This window comes from Balaenoptera musculus, chromosome 6 (assembly GCF_009873245.2).
Source record: "Balaenoptera musculus isolate JJ_BM4_2016_0621 chromosome 6, mBalMus1.pri.v3, whole genome shotgun sequence".
NCBI lineage: Eukaryota > Metazoa > Chordata > Mammalia > Artiodactyla > Balaenopteridae > Balaenoptera > Balaenoptera musculus.
Genome location: NC_045790.1, coordinates 65,739,854 through 65,758,044, shown reverse-complemented (window position 1 = coordinate 65,758,044; position 18,191 = coordinate 65,739,854). Strand labels below are relative to the sequence as shown.

General features: G+C 43.4%; 1 protein-coding gene across 2 annotated transcripts in view; it reads right to left on the bottom strand.

The window, feature by feature from the left end:
- Positions 1-18,191, bottom strand: part of PIP5K1B (phosphatidylinositol-4-phosphate 5-kinase type 1 beta) — a 341,484-nt gene that overhangs the window by 202,874 nt on the left and 120,419 nt on the right. The gene's annotated exons all lie outside the window — the stretch shown is intronic.

Genomic DNA, 18,191 nt, shown 5'->3' with positions numbered 1-18,191 from the left:
TATCCTGCCTGGGCCATTGGGTGCTGAATGCTCTCTGGTCATTTGAGTTTCAAATCCACAGGGTATTAGAAATCAAAATCAAAATCACTCAAGGTGATTTTGCTGAGGATGAGTCTGGGTCAATAAGTAGGAAGAGTGTGGATGGCTGTAATGTTTGCTATTCAAGAGTAGATTGTTAAATTCCTCCTTCATGGGGCTGGAAGCCTGAGGGTAAAAGGTTACGGCCTGGTACCTCACATTTGGCCAGACTCTGCCTTGGGCACCAACCACTGTGTGTGTCCCTGAAAGGATTCTGAGGTCCAAGGGATGCTCCACTGGCATACGGTCCATCTGCTGCTGTTCTGTGCAGCCACGTGTCTTCTGGCAGGATACCTTTCCCTTGGCTAGAGCAACCAGGAGCTTTATCATACTGTGTAGTTTCTTCCCACCCATTTGTAAACTTGCCTGAAACCTTCAAGAACCTCCGTAATCCAAATAAATAAATAAATAAATAAATAGCAATACCTATGCCAATGGAAGTATTCAATATGCTTTTAAAAGCCTGCTTAAAATTAAATGAATGAATAAGAAGTGTGGTGATAAACATCAAGGTGGCTTAGGTAGGCATATTCCAGATTTCAAAAGGAAATGGAAACTTAGGATATTTTTATATGTAAAACTCCCTTGAAAAACAGGATCTCATCTTACCAAGCAAAATTTCAGAAGACTTCATCCTTTGATTTTGTTCACAAATGCAACTTCACTGCTTCAAAACCTCTTTTGTATTTACAATTTTAAGACATCCCTAATTTATATTACAGTTATATCCAAATCAAATGTTCCATAGAACAGAGGAGGGGAGTGAATGGTGGAATAGATTTGTTTTCAGGTTTCAAATAATTAAGTTAAAAATAAGGAAATGATCTTGGGGGAGGACTGTGCTGATGGTGCTGCTTAGTTTTTCCATGATTTTCTTGAAAATGCATGTAACGCAAAGCTGGACTTCCCTGCCCATCCCCACTTCTCCCCTCCTGCTGCCTTCCATGACACACCTTCACCCCATTCTACTGCACTCTGTGTCCTTGGAAAGAATGACTTCTCATTTCCTCAGGAGAATTCCACTGGCCCAGGATGAGCAGCTAGAACACTTAAAGGCAGAGACAGAGGTCAGGGGCAAGATGGCGGAAGAGTAAGACGCGGAGATCACCTTCCTTCCCACAGATACAGTAGAAATACATCTACACGTGGAACTGCTCCTACAGAACACCCACTGAACGCTGGCAGAAGACGTCAGACCTCCCAAAAGGCAAGAAAATCCCCACGTACTTGGGTAGGGTAAAAGAAAAAAGAAATAACAGAGACAAAAGAATAGGGACAGGACCTGCGCCAGTGGGAGGGAGCCGTGAAGGAGGAAAGGTTTCCAGGCACTAGGAAGCCCCTTCGCGGGCAGAGACGGCGGGTGGCGGAGGGGGGAAGCTTCGGAGCCACGGAGGAGAGCGCAGCCACAGGGGTGCGGAGGGCAAAGCGGAGAGACTCCCGCACAGAGGCTCGGCGCCAACCAGCACTCACCAGCCCGAGAGGCTTGTCTGCTCAGCCGCCGGGGCGGGCGGGGCTGGGAGCTGAGGCTCGGGCTTTGGTGCTAGCCGGGAGGGAGTCCGGGAAAAAGTCTGCAGCTGCCGAAGAGGCAAGAGACTTTTTCTTGCCTCTTTGTTTCGCGGCGCGAAAGGAGAGGGGATTCAGGGCGCTGCCTAAACGAAATCCAGAGACGGGTGCGAGCCGTGCGGCTATCAGTGCGGATCCCACAGCAACAGGGGCGCAGAGGGAAAAACGGAGAGATTCCCGCACAGAGGCTCAGCGCCGAGCAGCGCTCACCAGCCCGAGAGGCTTGTCTGCTCCCCCGCCGGGGCGGGCGGGGCTGGGAGCTGAGGCGCGGGCTTCGGTCGGATCGCAGGGAGAGGACTGGGGTTGGCGGGGTGAACACAGCCTGAAGGGGTTGGTGTGCCGCGGCGAGCCGGGAGGGAGCCGGAGAGGAGGTCTGCAGCCGCCGAAGAGGCAAGAGACTTTTTCTTGCCTCTTTGTTTCGCGGCGCGCAAGGAGAGGGGATTCAGAGCGCCGCCTAGACGAACTCCAGAGGCGGGCGCGAGCCGCGGCTAACAGCGTGGACCCCAGAGACTGGTAGGAAACGCTAAGGCTGCTGCTGCCCCACCAAGAAGCCTGTGTGCGAGCACAGGTCACTCTCCACACTGCCCCTCCCGGGAGCCGGTGCAGCTCGCCACTGCCAGGCTCCCGTGACCCGGGGACAACTTCCCCGGGAGAACACACGGCGCGCCTCAGGCTGCTGCAACGTCAGGACGCCTCTGACACCGCAGGCTCGCCCCGCCTCCTCCGTACCGCTCCCTCCCCTGGCCTGAGTGAGCCAGAGCCACCGAAGCAGCTGCTCCTTTAACCCCGTTCTGTCTGGGCGGGGAACGGACGCCCTCAGGCGACGTACATGCAGAGGCGGGTCCAAATCCAAAGCTGAACGCTGGGAGCTGTACGAACAAAGAAGAGAAAGGGAAATCTCCCCCAGCAGCCTCAGAAGCAGCGGATTAAAGCTCCACAAACAACTTGATGTGCCTGCGTCTGTTGAATACCTGAATAGAAGACGAATCATCCCAAATTCAAAAGGTGGACTTTAGGAGCAGGATATATTAATTTCCCCTTTTCCTTTTTTTGTGAGTGTATATGTGTATGCTTCTGGGTGAGATTTTGTCTGTATAGCTTTGCTTTCACAATCAGTCCTAGGGTTAGGTCCGTCCATTTTTTTTTTTTTTTTTTTTTACTTAAAAAAATTTTCTTTTCCTAATATATGCTTTCTTAATAATTTTTTCCGTATTTTCTATTTTTAGAAATTAAAAATTTTTTTAATAAGTTTTTTCATATTTTTTATTTTAAAAAATTAAAAATTTTTTTCTTAATAAATTTTTTTCTTTTTTTATTTTTTACTATAAAAAATTAATAAATCTATTTTTAAAAATTAAAAAAAAATTTTTCTGAATACATTTACTCTTAATAATTTTTTTTCTTATTTTTTATTATAATAGCTTTATTTTATTTTATTTTATCCTCTTTTTTTCTTTCTATTTTTTTCTCCCTTATATTCTGAGCTGTGTGGATGAAAGGCTCTTGGTGCTCCAGCCAGGCATCAGGGCTGTGCCTCTGAGGTGGGAGAGCCAACTTCAGGACACTGGTCCACAAGAGACCTACCAGCTCCACGTAATACCAAACGGCAAAAATCTCTCAGAGATCTCCATCTCAACTTCAAGACCCAGCTTCACTCAACGACCAGCAAGCTACAGGGCTGGACACCCTATGCCAAACAACTAGCAAGACAGGAACACAGCCCCATCCATTAGCAGGGAGGCTGCCTAAAATCATAAGGCCACAGACACCCCAAAATACACCACCAGACGTGGACGTGCCCACCAGAAAGACAAGATTCAACCTCATCCACCAGAACACAGGCAATAGTCCCCTCCACCAGGAAGCCTACACAACCCACTGAACCAACCTTAGCCAGTGGGGACAGATACCAAAAACAACGGGAACTAAGAACCTGCAGCCTGTGAAAAGGAGACCCCAAACACAGTAAGATAAGCAAAATGAGACGACAGAAAAACACACAGCAGATGAAGGAGCAGGGTCAAAACACACCAGACCTAACAAATGAAGAGGAAATAGGTAGTCTACCTGAAAAAGAATTCAGAATAATGATAGTAAGGATGATCCAAAATCTTGGAAATAGAATAGACAAAATGCAAGAAACATTTAACAAGGACGTAGAACAACTAAAGAGGAACCAAGCAACGATGAAAAACACAATAAATGAAATTAAAAATACTCTAGATGGGATCAATAGCAGAATAACTGAGGCAGAAGAAAGGATAAGTGACCTGGAAGATAAAATGGTGGAAATAACTACTGCAGAGCAGGAAAAAGAAAAAAGAATGAAAAGAACTGAGGACAGTCTCAGAGACCTCTGGGACAACATTAAACGCACCAACATTCGAATTATAGGGGTCCCAGAAGAAGAAGAGAAAAAGAAAGGGACTGAGAAAATATTTGAAGAGATTATAGTTGAAAACTTCCCTAATATGGGAAAGGAAATAGTTAATCAAGTCCAGGAAGCACAGAGAGTCCCATACAGGATAAACCCAAGGAGAAACACGCCAAGACACATATTAATCAAACTGTCAAAAATTACATATAAAGAAAACATATTAAAAGCAGCAAGGGAAAAACAACAAATAACACACAAGGGAATCCCCATAAGGTTAACATCTGATCTTTCAGCAGAAACTCTGCAAGCCAGAAGGGAGTGGCAGGATATACTTAAAGTGATGAAGGAGAAAAACCTACAACCAAGATTACTCTACCCAGCAAGGATCTCATTCAGATGTGATGGAGAAATTAAAACCTTTACAGACAAGCAAAAGCTGAGAGAGTTCAGCACCACCAAACCAGCTTTACAACAAATGCTAAAGGAACTTCTCTAGGCAAGAAACACAAGAGAAGGAAAACACCTACAATAACAAACCCAAAACATTTAAGAAAATGGGAATAGGAACATACATATCGATAATTACCTTGAATGTAAATGGATTAAATGCTCCCACCAAAAGACACAGACTGGCTGAATGGATACAAAAACAAGACCCATATATATGCTGTCTACAAGAGACCCACTTCAGACCTAGAGACACATACAGACTGAAAGTGAGGGGATGGAAAAAGATATTCCATGCAAATGGAAATCAAAAGAAAGCTGGACTAGCAATTCTCATATCAGACAAAATAGACTTTAAAATAAAGAATATTATAAGAGACAAAGAAGGACACTATATAATGATCAAGGGATCGATCCAAGAGGAAGGTATAACAATTGTAAATATTTATGCACCCAACATAGGAGCACCTCAATACATAAGGCAAATACTAACAGCCATAAAAGGGGAAATTGACAGCAACACAATCATAGTAGGGGACTTTAACACCCCACTTTCACCAATGGACAGATCATCCAAAATGAAAATATATAAGGAAACACAAGCTTTAAATGATACATTAAACAAGATGGACTTAATTGATATTTATAGGACATTCCACCCAAAAACAACAGAATACACATTTTTCTCAAGTGCGCATGGAACATTCTCCAGGATAGATCATATCTTGGGTCACAAATCAAGCCTTGGTAAATTTAAGAAAATTGAAATCGTATCAAGTATCTTTTCCGACCACAACGCTATGAGACTAGATATCAATTACAGGAAAAGATGTGTAAAAAATACAAACACATGGAGGCTACACAATACACTACTTAATAACGAAGTGATCACTGAAGAAATCAAAGGGGAAATCAAAAAATACCTAGAAACAAATGACAATGGAGATACGACGACCCAAAACCTGTGGGACGCAGCAAAAGCAGTGCTAAGAGGGAAGTTTATAGCAATACAAGCCTACCTCAAGAAACAGGAAACATCTCGAATAAACAACCTAACCTTGCACCTAAAGCAATTAGAGAAAGAAGAACAAAAAAACCCCAAAGCTAGCAGAAGGAAAGAAATCATAAAGATCAGGTCAGAAATAAATGAAAAAGAAATGAAGGAAACAATAGCAAAGATCAATAAAACTAAAAGCTGGTTCTTTGAGAAGATAAACAAAATTGATAAACCATTAGCCAGACTCATCAAGAGAAAAAGGGAGAAGACTCAAATCAATAGAATTAGAAATGAAAAAGGAGAAGTAACCACTGACACTGCAGAAATACAAAAGATCATGAGAGATTACTACAAGCAACTCTACGCCAATAAAATGGACAACCTGGAAGAAATGGACAGATTTTTAGAAATGCACAAACTGCCGAGACTGAACCAGGAAGAAATAGAAAATATGAACAGACCAATCACAAGCACTGAAATTGAAACTGTGATTAAAAACCTTCCAAAAAACAAAAGCCCAGGACCAGATGGCTTCACAGGTGAATTCTATCAAACATTTAGAGAAGAGCTAACACCTATCCTTCTCAAACTCTTCCAAAATATTGCAGAGGGAGGAACACTCCCCAACTCATTCTACGAGGCCACCATCACCCTGATACCAAAACCAGACAAAGATGTCACAAAGAAAGAAAACTACAGGCCAATATCACTGATGAACATAGATGCAAAAATCCTCAACAAAATACTCGCAAACAGAATCCAACGGCACATTAAAAGGATCATACACCATGATCAAGTGGGGTTTATCCCAGGAATGCAAGGATTCTTCAATATACGTAAATCAATCAATGTGATACACCATATTAACAAATTGAAGGAGAAAAACCATATGATCATCTCAATAGATGCAGAGAAAGCTTTCGACAAAATTCAACACCCATTTATGATAAAAGCCCTGCAGAAAGTAGGCATAGAGGGAACTTTCCTCAACATAATAAAGGCCATATATGACAAACCCACAGCCAACATTGTCCTCAATGGTGAAAAACTGAAATCATTTCCACTAAGATCAGGAACAAGACAAGGTTGCCCACTCTCACCACTATTATTCAACATAGTTTTGGAAGTGTTAGCCACAGCAATCAGAGAAGACAAAGAAATAAAAGGAATCCAAATCGGAAAAGAAGAAGTAAAGCTGTCACTGTTTGCAGATGACATGATACTATACATAGAGAATCCTAAAGATGCTACCAGAAAACTCCTAGAGCTAATCAATGAATTTGGTAAAGTAGCAGGATACAAAATCAATGCACAGAAATCTCTTGCATTTGTATACACTAATGATGAAAAATCTGAAAGTGAAATTAAGAAAACACTCCCGTTTACCATTGCAACAAAAAGAATAAAATATCTAGGAATATACCTACCTAAGGAGACAAAAGACCTGTATGCAGAAAATTATAAGACACTGATGAAAGAAATTAAAGATGATACAAATAGATGGAAAGATATACCATGTTCCTGGATTGGAAGAATCAACATTGTGAAAATGACTCTACTACCCAAAGCAATCTACAGATTCAATGCAATCCCTATCAAACTACCACTGGCATTTTTCACAGAACTAGAACAAAAAATTTCACAATTTGTATGGAAACACAAAAGACCCCGAATAGCCAAAGCAATTTTGAGAACGAAAAATGGAGCTGGGGGAATCAGGCTCCCTGACTTCAGACTATATTACAAAGCTACAGTAATCAAGACAGTTTGGTACTGGCACAAAAACAGAAATATTGATCAATGGAACAGGATAGAAAGCCCAGAGATAAACCCACGCACATATGGTCACCTTATCTTTGATAAAGGAGGCAAGCATATACAGTGGAGAAAAGACAGCCTCTTCAATAAGTGGTGCTGGGAAAATTGGACAGATACATGTAAAAGTATGAAATTAGAACACTCCCTGACACCATGCACAAAAATAAACTCAAAATGGATTAAAGACCTAAGTGTAAGGCCAGACACTATCAAACTCTTAGAGGAAAACATAGGCAGAACACTCTATGACATACATCACAGCAAGATTCTTTTTGACCCAGCTCCCAGAGAAATGGAAATAAGAACACAAATAAACAAATGGGACCTAATGAAACTTAAAAGCTTTTGCACAGCAAAGGAAACCATAAACAAGACCAAAAGACAACCATCAGAATGGGAGAAAATATTTGCAAATGAAGCAACTGACAAAGGATTAATCTCCAAGATTTACAAGCAGCTCATGCAGCTCAATAACAAAAAAACGAACAACCCAATCCCAAAATGGGCAGAAGACCTAAATAGACATTTCTCCAAAGAAGATATACAGATGGCCTACAGACACATGAAAGAATGCTCAACATCATTAATCATTAGAGAAATGCAAATCAAAACTACAATGAGATATCATCTCACACCGGTCAGAATGGCCATCATCAAAAAATCTAGAAACAATAAATGCTGGAGGGGGTGTGGAGGAAAGGGAACTCTCTTGCACTGTTGGTGGGAATGTAAATTGATACAGCCACTATGGAGAACAGTATGGAGGTTCCTTAAAAAACTACAAATAGAACTACCATACGATCCAGCAATCCCACTACTGGGCATATACCCTGAGAAAACCATAGTTCAAAAAGAGTCATGTACCAAAATGTTCATTGCAGCTCTATTTACAGTAGCCAGGACATGGAAGCAACCTAAATGTCCATCGACAGATGAATGGATAAAGAAGATGTGGCACATATATACAATGGAATATTACTCAGCCATAAAAAGAAATGAAATGGAGGTATTTGTAATGAGGTGGATGGAGTTAGAGTCTGTCATACAGAGTGAAGTAAGTCAGAAAGAGAAAAACAAATACAGTATGCTAACACATATATACGGAATCTAAGGGAAAAAAAAAAGCCATGAAGAACCTAGTGGCAAGACGGGAATAAAGACACAGACCTACTAGAGAATGGACTTGAGGATATGGGGAGGGGGTAGGGTGAGATGTGACAGGGTGAGAGAGTGTCATGGACATATATACACTACCAAATGTAAAATAGCTAGCTAGTGGGAAGCAGCCGCATAGCACAGGGAGATCAGCTCGGTGCTTTGTGACCACCTAGAGGGGTGGGATGGGGAGGGTGGGAGGGAGGGAGATGCAAGAGGGAAGAGATATGGGAACATATTGTATATGTATAACTGATTAACTTTGTTATAAAGCAGAAGCTAACACACCATTGTAAGGCAATTATACTTCAATAAAGATGTTTAAAAAAAAAAAAAAAAAGGCAGAGATAGATGAGGAGAAAGGGCTCTTGAAACACTATACAGTTACCTCAGACTATTTCAGACCCTGGGTGATGGCAAAGCTACAACAGAAGACCTCAAATTTTTATTTAATATGCTGGAAAGCAAAGAAAACATTTCCCCTTTCTGGATACAGTTTTTTTTTTTTTTTTTCAGGTTTCTTTAATGGACAAAAGTTAGATTTCCTTCTGCCACTGAATCCCACTGCTTTTCGAAAACAACCTGTCAATAGTAGGAACTGCCATCAAGAGAGGACAGAGTCCCAAGCTACCTGGAATCCCAAATCTGAGCAGGGTCCCAGTACGGAGGAGGGGGCACTAATATCTGTTGCTTCACGAAGAGCTGAGTTCTACCGGGTCTGCCGGGTCCTTGCTCTCAAGTGGCTTAAGTTCCACTGTGGGTGAGTGGGGATCCAGCAACAAGAGTAGAGAGAGTTGGTACAGCCAACTACCATCTTCCAAGTGCCTTCTCATACATCCTCAGATCTAATGCTCAAACCACACTGTGGTACTCCTGGGCCCAGACATTCACTGTCTTGCATGAGGCTGAGTTCATAAACGGCAGAGCCAGGCTGACTGCCCGGCCACACCCCCTCTCATCCGTGGCTGGTGAGGAAAGAGGCAGGAAGACCCAAGGGCCGGCACTCCCATCACTGCCTCTTTTTGGGTCCTGAGTGCAGCTTTAAAGTCTGCACTCCTCCACGATTTTGTGAGGGATGTAGCTGCTTTTAAAACTGCTAAGTTATTATGCCCTCTCCCTCCCTCTGAAATAGCAAACCTGAAAAAAAATCATGGATCCTGTTTCTTTCCAAACTTGTGTAACTTTATGTTACAAACTTTATGGAAGATCGTAAGGGAATGACTTGGCCAGCTTTGTTTATTTCAGGGATCTGGCACTCTGGAGGAGAGGGTATTAGGAGGTAATATCAAAATGTGGGTGTTCCTTAGTCTGGGGGCCTCTCTTTTCCATCTGTCTCACCAATTCCTGTGAATGAACAGCTTGACAAACTGAAGCAGAACCCTGGACTTCTCCCCGGTGTCCCAAATCCACACTTCCAACTGCCTACTTGATTCTCCCCTTCAATGGCTCACTGACACCCCCAAACTGACGTGTCCAAATTGGAGACCTTGATTTTCCCTCACAAACCTTTCCCCACACGATTCCTTTCCATCTTGATAAATGGCCACAAAATCCACCCAAGTGCTCAAGTTAGAATGCTGGGCTCATCAGTCATTCCTGTCACCACACCCCCACATGCAACCATGAGCCAGCCTGGTCCATCCTAACTCTGAAATATACCTTGAACTTGTTTCCTTTCCTTCTTCCTCTTCCTAGCCTACAACCTCAGTTTAGGCCACCGCCTATTTCTCTAACCCAGGGCTTCTCCAATTAGCACTACTGACGTTTGGGGCCAGACAGTTGTTTTGTGGGATTGTCCTGTGCATTGTAGGACGTGTAGCGGCATCCCTGGGCTCTAGCTGCTGGACACCAGGAGCACCCCCTGCCCACAGTTGTGACAACATTGTCTAATGACCCTGGGGGACAAAACCAGCCCCAGTTGAAAGCCACTGCTCTCAGCTCAGGCTGCCTCTCTCTTCCATGCTTGGGACGCTCCATCACCCTGGGCTCTCCTTCAGGTCCTTGAATCCACCCGCTCCTTCCTGCCTCCAAGGCTCAGCGGATGCTGTTCTATCAAGAACGCTCTCAATTCCACTCTTCTGTCAGCTGGCTCCTTCTCAAGCTTGTGATTCCAGACCTGTGTCACCTCCTTAGGCTGCCTTGAATACCTCGTCTAAAAGGTAGCAGTCCTGCCTGTGTTTATTTTCTCCGTAACACTTTTAAAGGTAGTAATAATTTTATTATGCTTACTTTTTCAGGTCTGTCTCTACCACAACAATGAAAGCAGGGCCAGGATTATGTCTGTCTTGGCCTCTGTCCTACCTCCAAGGTCTAGCTCAGTGCAAAGCTAAACAAAGATTCACCAACTAAATAAATGAGTGAACGCATGGACGTACAATCAGACGTATGTCTTACAGCCCGGGCACTGACCACACCCTTAAAATTGACAAAGCCACAATATGAAAAATTAGCTCAGGAGAACGAGAATGTCACCTAGACAGCCTATATTTCAGCTCTGTGCTCAGTAACCAAATGCACCCTGACCCATAATGCAAAGCAGATGGCAGCACATCTTGGATGAAGAGAAAGCACTTGCATAAAAGTAACAGTAGTTCCATCTTCTCTCCACTGGGAAACAAGTACAGTTAGACCTTATGATTGAACCCAATTCCTTATAATTCCTTATATTCCTTATAATTGGACCCAATTTATATCTCTGGGTGTTTACATGTATATATGTCTCAGGAATTGAGCAAAATAAATTCAGGAGGACAAAGGACCTTAATATTACAGTCCTCAGAGGCCACACCAACCCCTTTTTCTTCTCTCCCTAGTGCTATGTGTCTCAGGGGTGATGGCTTCCATGCAGAGGGCGAGCCATCTCATCTTCCTTTCATAACAAAAGTCTCAGACGCAGTGAGCTGAACTCACCGGAAAAGACAGGTGTGCCATCTGGGGGAACTTGATTCCCATAGGGGAAAATAACTTCTAACTTGGGTCACCCTTTGACCCAATGCTTCCTTTATCAGGTCTTTTTAGCTACTGAGTAGATTATTAGTGAGTTATTACCCCCCCTGTGACAGTCTACTGAATAGTTAGCTTTTAAAACATGTTCTCCTAATTTGACACTTCAGAATATGTCACCCCCCTTCAAGTAGATCTCATCCCTTCCTGACAATTTTGAGTTCTGTGGTCAAGAATAATTTTTGAAGTTATGACTTTATTCGGCATTTTATTTCCAGTGTTCTGCTCAGTGCCCAAGGGATCGATTTGTTTTTCATTTCAAAATTACTATGCACTTTCTAGAAAAAAGTATTCTTGAGGCTATAGTTCAGATTCTACATTCAGAGGTGAGACAATTTGGAGGAGACAAGTTGGCTTCTGAACCGCTAAATTAGGGAAATCATGCTCTAAAATTGTTGATTTCCATTCATTTTTCCCTTTCCAAAGATGGCTGGGTTTATCTGTGCCACTGGCCCCCATTATTCTACTGGATAATTGAGAATTTTCCATTTTAACGTCATAGGCACCACAGTGTTCAGAGGAGAGTGTACTGGTTAGGGTCTGACAGACCCTAGAGAGAGACAATCAGGGTGAAAATCCCAGCTTTATTCTGCCACTTACAGGTTGTGTGCCCCGGAGCAGGTTAACTTAACCTCTCTGTACCTCAGTTTTCTCATCTGAAAAATGGGACTAATAGTACTACTTCATAGGGTACTTATAAGAGTAAATGAGTTAATAATTCTAAGTGCTTAGAATTGTGCCTAGAACATGCTAAGCACTTAATAAATGTTAGTTCTTATTACTAGCATAGTTTTGAAAATGCTTCCAACTGGTAATAATTATACTTTAATTTGCTGAATTAATAGATTTCTGGCTAGAATAAACCCACTGGAGTCTGAAAAATAAGATGCTTCCAGCAACCAATGATTCTAACTTCATAAAACATCAAAAGTTCTGAATAAACACATGGCATATGTCCTATTAGTGTCTATTAAATACATATAAGCCTAGAATCTAACATACATTGCCTGTCATCTTTTTTGGAATCCAGAATGAAGAATTCCAGAATTTTAAATATCTGTGATCTTACGCAACATTTTAAGAGCCACCTTTAAAAATCCTTGTTAAGTATCCAGGCGAGGGAAGAGGGGTGGTAGTGATAAAAATGGTCAAGCCCTGAGCATTGGGACAGGAGCCTGCTGACCAGATCAGAACCCGCTGGCCAAGCTGTGCAGGGAGGTGTGCAGATCACCCGCGGATATTAACCCTTTTAACTTGAAAACAAAAGCACCCTTGTGCCCTGAGAGCAGGTGCTACAGCTCAGACGCTACAGAAACACTGGAAACCCCAGCTTCCCAGCCCGTCATGAACACCAAATGCAACAATGCAGTGGTTCTTATTGCCCCCAAAGGAAACTGTGCAGCAGGTTTAGGGTGTAGCATATTATTCCCTGGAGTCAGTGTTTGGGGGACTTTCCATGGTTAACCAGGATGCAGAAGCGTGGCAAACCTGGGTGGCTTAACATACAGATGCTCCCTCCGAAGTGAATGCTAAAAGAGGTCACTGAGAAATGAACAGCTCAGGGAACCACCCTGGGGGCGGAGGTGGGCTGGGGGGGGGGTGGCTTCTCTTCCTATTTAGAAGCTGCTGATAGTTTTTGCTTAATTACCTGCCACTTCTTTCTTAAAAGTCATCAAGGCAGGGGCTTCCCTGGTGATGCAGTGGTTAAGAATCCGCCTGCCAATGCAGGGGACACGCGTTCGAGCCCTGGTCCAGGAAGATCCCACATGCCACGGAGCAACTAAGCCCGTGCGCCACAACTACTGAGCCTGTGCTCTAGAGCCCGTGAGCCACAGCAGCTAAGCCCACGTGCCGCAACAAGAGAAGCCACCGCAATGAGAAGCCCGCGCACTGCAACAAAGAGTAGCCCCCACTGGCTGCAACTAGAGAAAGCCCTCGTGCAACAATGAAAACCCAACACAGCCAAAAATAAAAATAAATATATTAAAAAAAAAAAGTCATCAAGGCAGATTTGAAGTCATTTGCTTTAGGACTTTTCAAGGAAGAAGACAAGCACAGGTGATCTTCTATGGAAGCTGAGGGATTTGGAGGGAAGATCTGTACAAAGGGGTGGATGGCAATGGTAAATGATTATACATGCTTCTAAACTGGATGAGCTTATTTAAAAACTCCTCCTCTCTAAATGGTGCAGCTCATCTCCTTGCTGCCTAATTTTCAAAGCACAAAGGCAGCCCACCATTAGAAGCACATCTTTCTCTCTTACTTCCGAAGCCACTGCTGCTGGAAAGGAAAGACTGTCTTCTTCCAGCTCCGTCTACTCTCTGATGCCCAGGCCAGACCAGAGCCAGCTTCAGGATGCTAAGTGACAACACTTCTCCCCGTAAGCCCAGTGCTGGTGGAGGAAGTCACACTGGCTGCCGTGCTCAGTTCTAACAGAACTAAAATCTGATTGGAAATCAGAGGCTGAGGGATTCTGCTTTTGCTAATACAACAGTCACTTCACTCCTTGGCATTCCACTTTTCCCAGGATGTGTTCACATCTGTTAAATTGTTTGATCTTCACAGAGCTGTGAGCAGGTATTAATTACATTTCATCAATGAGAAAAATTAAGATTCAGATCAATTAAGGGAAAATGCCTACGATGATACAACTAGTATCTAAAAGAGCTGGGGCTTCCCTGGTGGCGCAGTGGTTAAGAATCTGCCTGCCAATGCAGGAGACACAGGTTCGAGCCCTGGTCCGGGAAGATCCCACATGCCGCGGAGCAACTAAGCCTGTGTGCCACAACTACTGAAGCCCGCGTGCCTAGAGCCCGTGCTCTGCAGCAAGAGAAGCCACCACAATGAGAAGCCCGCGCACCACAACGAAGAGTAGCCCCTGCTCGCCGCAACCAGAGAAAAGCCCGCGTTCAGCAACGAAGACCCAACGCAGCCAAGAATAAAATAAATAAATAAAAAAAATAAAATAAAATAAAAGAGCTGGACTCACATCTACCCTCCACTTAAAAGCGTAGTTGAGTTTGGCTGAAAAACCTTGTCGCTGCTACCATTCTGATAATTCTTTGTTGTGGGCTCTGCCCTGGGCATTGTAGGATGCAGCATTGCTGGCCTCTACTTCCTAGATGCCAACAGCACCACGTCCCCAGTTTTGACAACCAAAATGTATCCAGACATTGACAAATGATCCCTGGGCACTGGTTGAGAACCACTGGGTTAGGGTGTTTTGGATTAAGGTGAATTAGGAATAACACTTGGAATGCCAAAGGATCACTCTTCCTATAGACCAATGTAGTTGCTATTGATGACAAGGGCCGCGTAATGCAAAGACAAAGCTGTCTCTGTTAAGCTACAGAGTGTAGCTCCACAAGGCGGAAAGCAAGGGTCTTATTTCTGGAAGTCGTGGCTTTCTAGAGTCTGAAGGGAAGCAAGAGCAGTCAGGGCTTGGGACACATGCTAACCCCTCCACCCCACCCCTTCTTCCCATCTCAAAATGTTATTTATTCAATTTTTGAATAGGCAAAACATTCATGTGGTTCAAAATTAAATAGCCATCAAATGTATATACAGAAAAGCTTCCCTTGACTCAAGATTCCCACCACCCATTTTTCCCCAGAGGCAGTCAATGTTGATAGCTGCCTGCGTATCTGTCAGAGATGTTTTATAAAAGAGCTTGTATTTAAACAAATGCTTCCTCTTAGTTCAAAGTATCGCTGAGTCATGACTTCACTCATGTTTAAAAAGTCATAAGGGACATCTTCCCTTGCCATGTGGTAAGAGGCAGGCATTGTCCTCCCACCTGGTCCCTTCCCTGCCTGCCTCCACTGAGAGGGACACTGGCTGAGACAGTGGATTTACATGACAACCTAGGTCTTAAAAAACAAAACAGAATGAAAAACACCTGGGGAATTTGGGTCAAGCACCCTGTTTGTATCCAGAGTGGTCAGTTTCCTACTAGGTCACTCTGAGTGCTCTCATCACGTGTGCCCATCCTGGCGGAAATTGCTTAACAAGATTCAGGCCACACCTGAAGTCAGGGTGTTGGTGCCAAAGGTGGGCCCTCCAGACCTAAAGTAGCCTGTGGTAGTCATCAAAACCAGAATCTCCTAGTGGGGGCCTGTTGTGGGTAGGCCCAGGATGCAAGGAGGAGTAGAGGAAGGGGGATGACAAGCCTGGAATGACACCTTTGGGATGGAGAGGTGACAGAGGGTGGAAAGCAAATGACAGCACTAAAAACTTCCCACGCCTGTCCACGGCCAGCCGACTGGGAAACACTGATCGATTCCGACGGACAAGTCACCAATTACGACATCATGTGGCTGGAGCTTTTCATCATCTTCCTGACAAAGAATTGCTAGGGGACCTGGGATAAGCCATTGAACTACACTGACATGTTTGCTTTGGAAGGGTGGGGGGAGTGGGGTGGGCAATTTCCTCACATACCAAAGAGAAAAAACTCAGACCTCTGGCACTGGTATTTTAACTCGAGTTTAAACCATTCTTAAAGTGAACTGATGTCCTGCTTCCTTCCTTCCTTATCATCTTGTTAAAAAAACATCTCTTCTTCAAACTTCTCTAGTTCCATCAATGGCAGAAAATTTCTAGTAGTTACTCTGATTGGAAACTTTCAGGTCACCCTTCATTGTGGTTGACACTGTCATTTCATCATGTCACTGATCTCCGAACCAGTGTCATGGTACCTCACTGCCTAGAGCTGCACTGTCCAACATGGTAGGTGTTAGCCACAAGTGCTTATTTAACGAAAATTAAAATTAAAAATTCCTTCCTCAGACACATGGGTCACATTTCAAGTGCCCAATAGCCACACACAGCTTGTAGCTACTGTATTAGTACAGATTATAGAACATTTCCATCATTGCCAAGAGTTCTAATGGACAGTGCTGGCTCAGAACATGAAATCCAAACTCCTCCAACCAGCACTCAAAGCTAGCTGTCACTTAGAGCCAGCCCATACTTCTGAAATTGCCTCTGCTTTCCCCAAACAACGACATGTAGCTTTGTCTAGGTCAGACTCTAGTGTCCCTCCAACAAATCACGTTCATCCCTGATTCTGTGCCTGTGCCCATCAGATTCCCCGTCATTGAGACAAATGACTGGGTTAGTCAATGCACAGTCATCGAATGAGTGGCATTTTCTGCCATGACAAAAAGCAATGAGGCATGTAAGAACTTTTTATCCCAGCAAAATGTTCTGGTAATAAACAAGTCCAAGAAAAGGACTTTTCCCCCAGAAGACTGTAAGGAACTTGGGGCTTGTCAGGACTTGCTAGAGGATTAAGGGAAATGCCACTTGTCTTGGCACTTCATACCACTTTGAGTTGTTATTTAATTTTTTTCACATGGGCCTCCTATCTATTTTTTTCTCTTAAATAAATTATATGGATGTAGGAAGCAGAGACCAGGCCTTACACGCATATCTTTTGCATCTTCCTCTCCTATCTCACTTCTCTACCCAAACAGTGCAGAGATTGCAAACGGGCCACCATGTGAGGACCAGATATGATTGATACAGTTTGTTGCTTTTTCCAGAGTGTATTTTTTTTTTTTTGGTAAGAACGGAAAGGTTGCTTTATTCAGGAGGCCAGCACCTGGGGACATGGTGGACTCCTGTCCAAAAACCAACCGCAACATTCTGCTAGACCATGAAAGTTTTTAAAAGGAGAATCATTTGGGGAAGGGGCCAGAGTCTTTGTTATCTTCCACTATGTACAGGCTTTCTTCCAGAGTGTATTTCTGAACACTTTTGAATCGGTTGCCAATCTTTAACAATTAGGAGATTTTACACCAGAATCTACATTTTTGGTTTCTTGAAAAATCAGTTATCTGGCAACCCTGGGCGAGGACTCATGCAAAGCTCTATTAGCTAGTGTTTAAGGTCACCTGTCCCCTTTATAAAAGGAGTGTATTCTCCTGTTTACCACCTTCCCCCTGCTTGTTTTACTCCCTTGTTATCTGCCTGGCCTCTTAAGGCCCCTGCATTTACAATTCTTGTGGAAGACACCCAATAAATGAACTGAGAACAGAAATACTACGCTCTGTAACGAAGCCAGGCGGCCCTTAGCGCCTGTCTTCATGGGCATCATGTTTGCTCTAAGCAGCTAAAAGCAGAATTCTTATCTCAGCCATTAGCTGAAGACATTAACCTTCCCAACTGATTTTAGCTACTCTTCCTGGGCTTGTCAGGAACTGATAATGGATTAGAGAAATGGTCAACTGGAAGAACAAAAAGCAGGCAGCCTAAATAATCACATGCAAATAATTGAAACTCAGAGAGCATAACAGTGTTCCATGAACTCTGAGTGTTCCCTAAAAACACGTGGACACCACAGCACTCATGACGCTGAGTGTTGCCGGCAGCTGCCCAATGAATCTTGACACAGAAAGCCTAAACCCGCTCATTAACTCTAACCCATATTGATTTCTCCTCTTTTGAACCTTTGTTATAGACAACTGTGTTCTGAAACTGTTTTCATGTCTTGGCTCTCCCACTCAACCGTAAGTTCCTTATAAACTCCTTTGATATCCTTCTCACGTCTAGCACCCAAGATCAGAGTGTTCTTAACCTGGATTGGCTTCAGTCACAGGTAAAATCCAATTGGTCATCAAACTCCTCATTAAAAAGGAGCATACCCCATGGTCAGGGCTTCAGGGCTGGGAAAGAAAGTTAATTTTAAAGTATTTGTAAAAGGGACAATAGTTAACTACTGAGATGAAATTCCATGCTAAAAATCTTCTT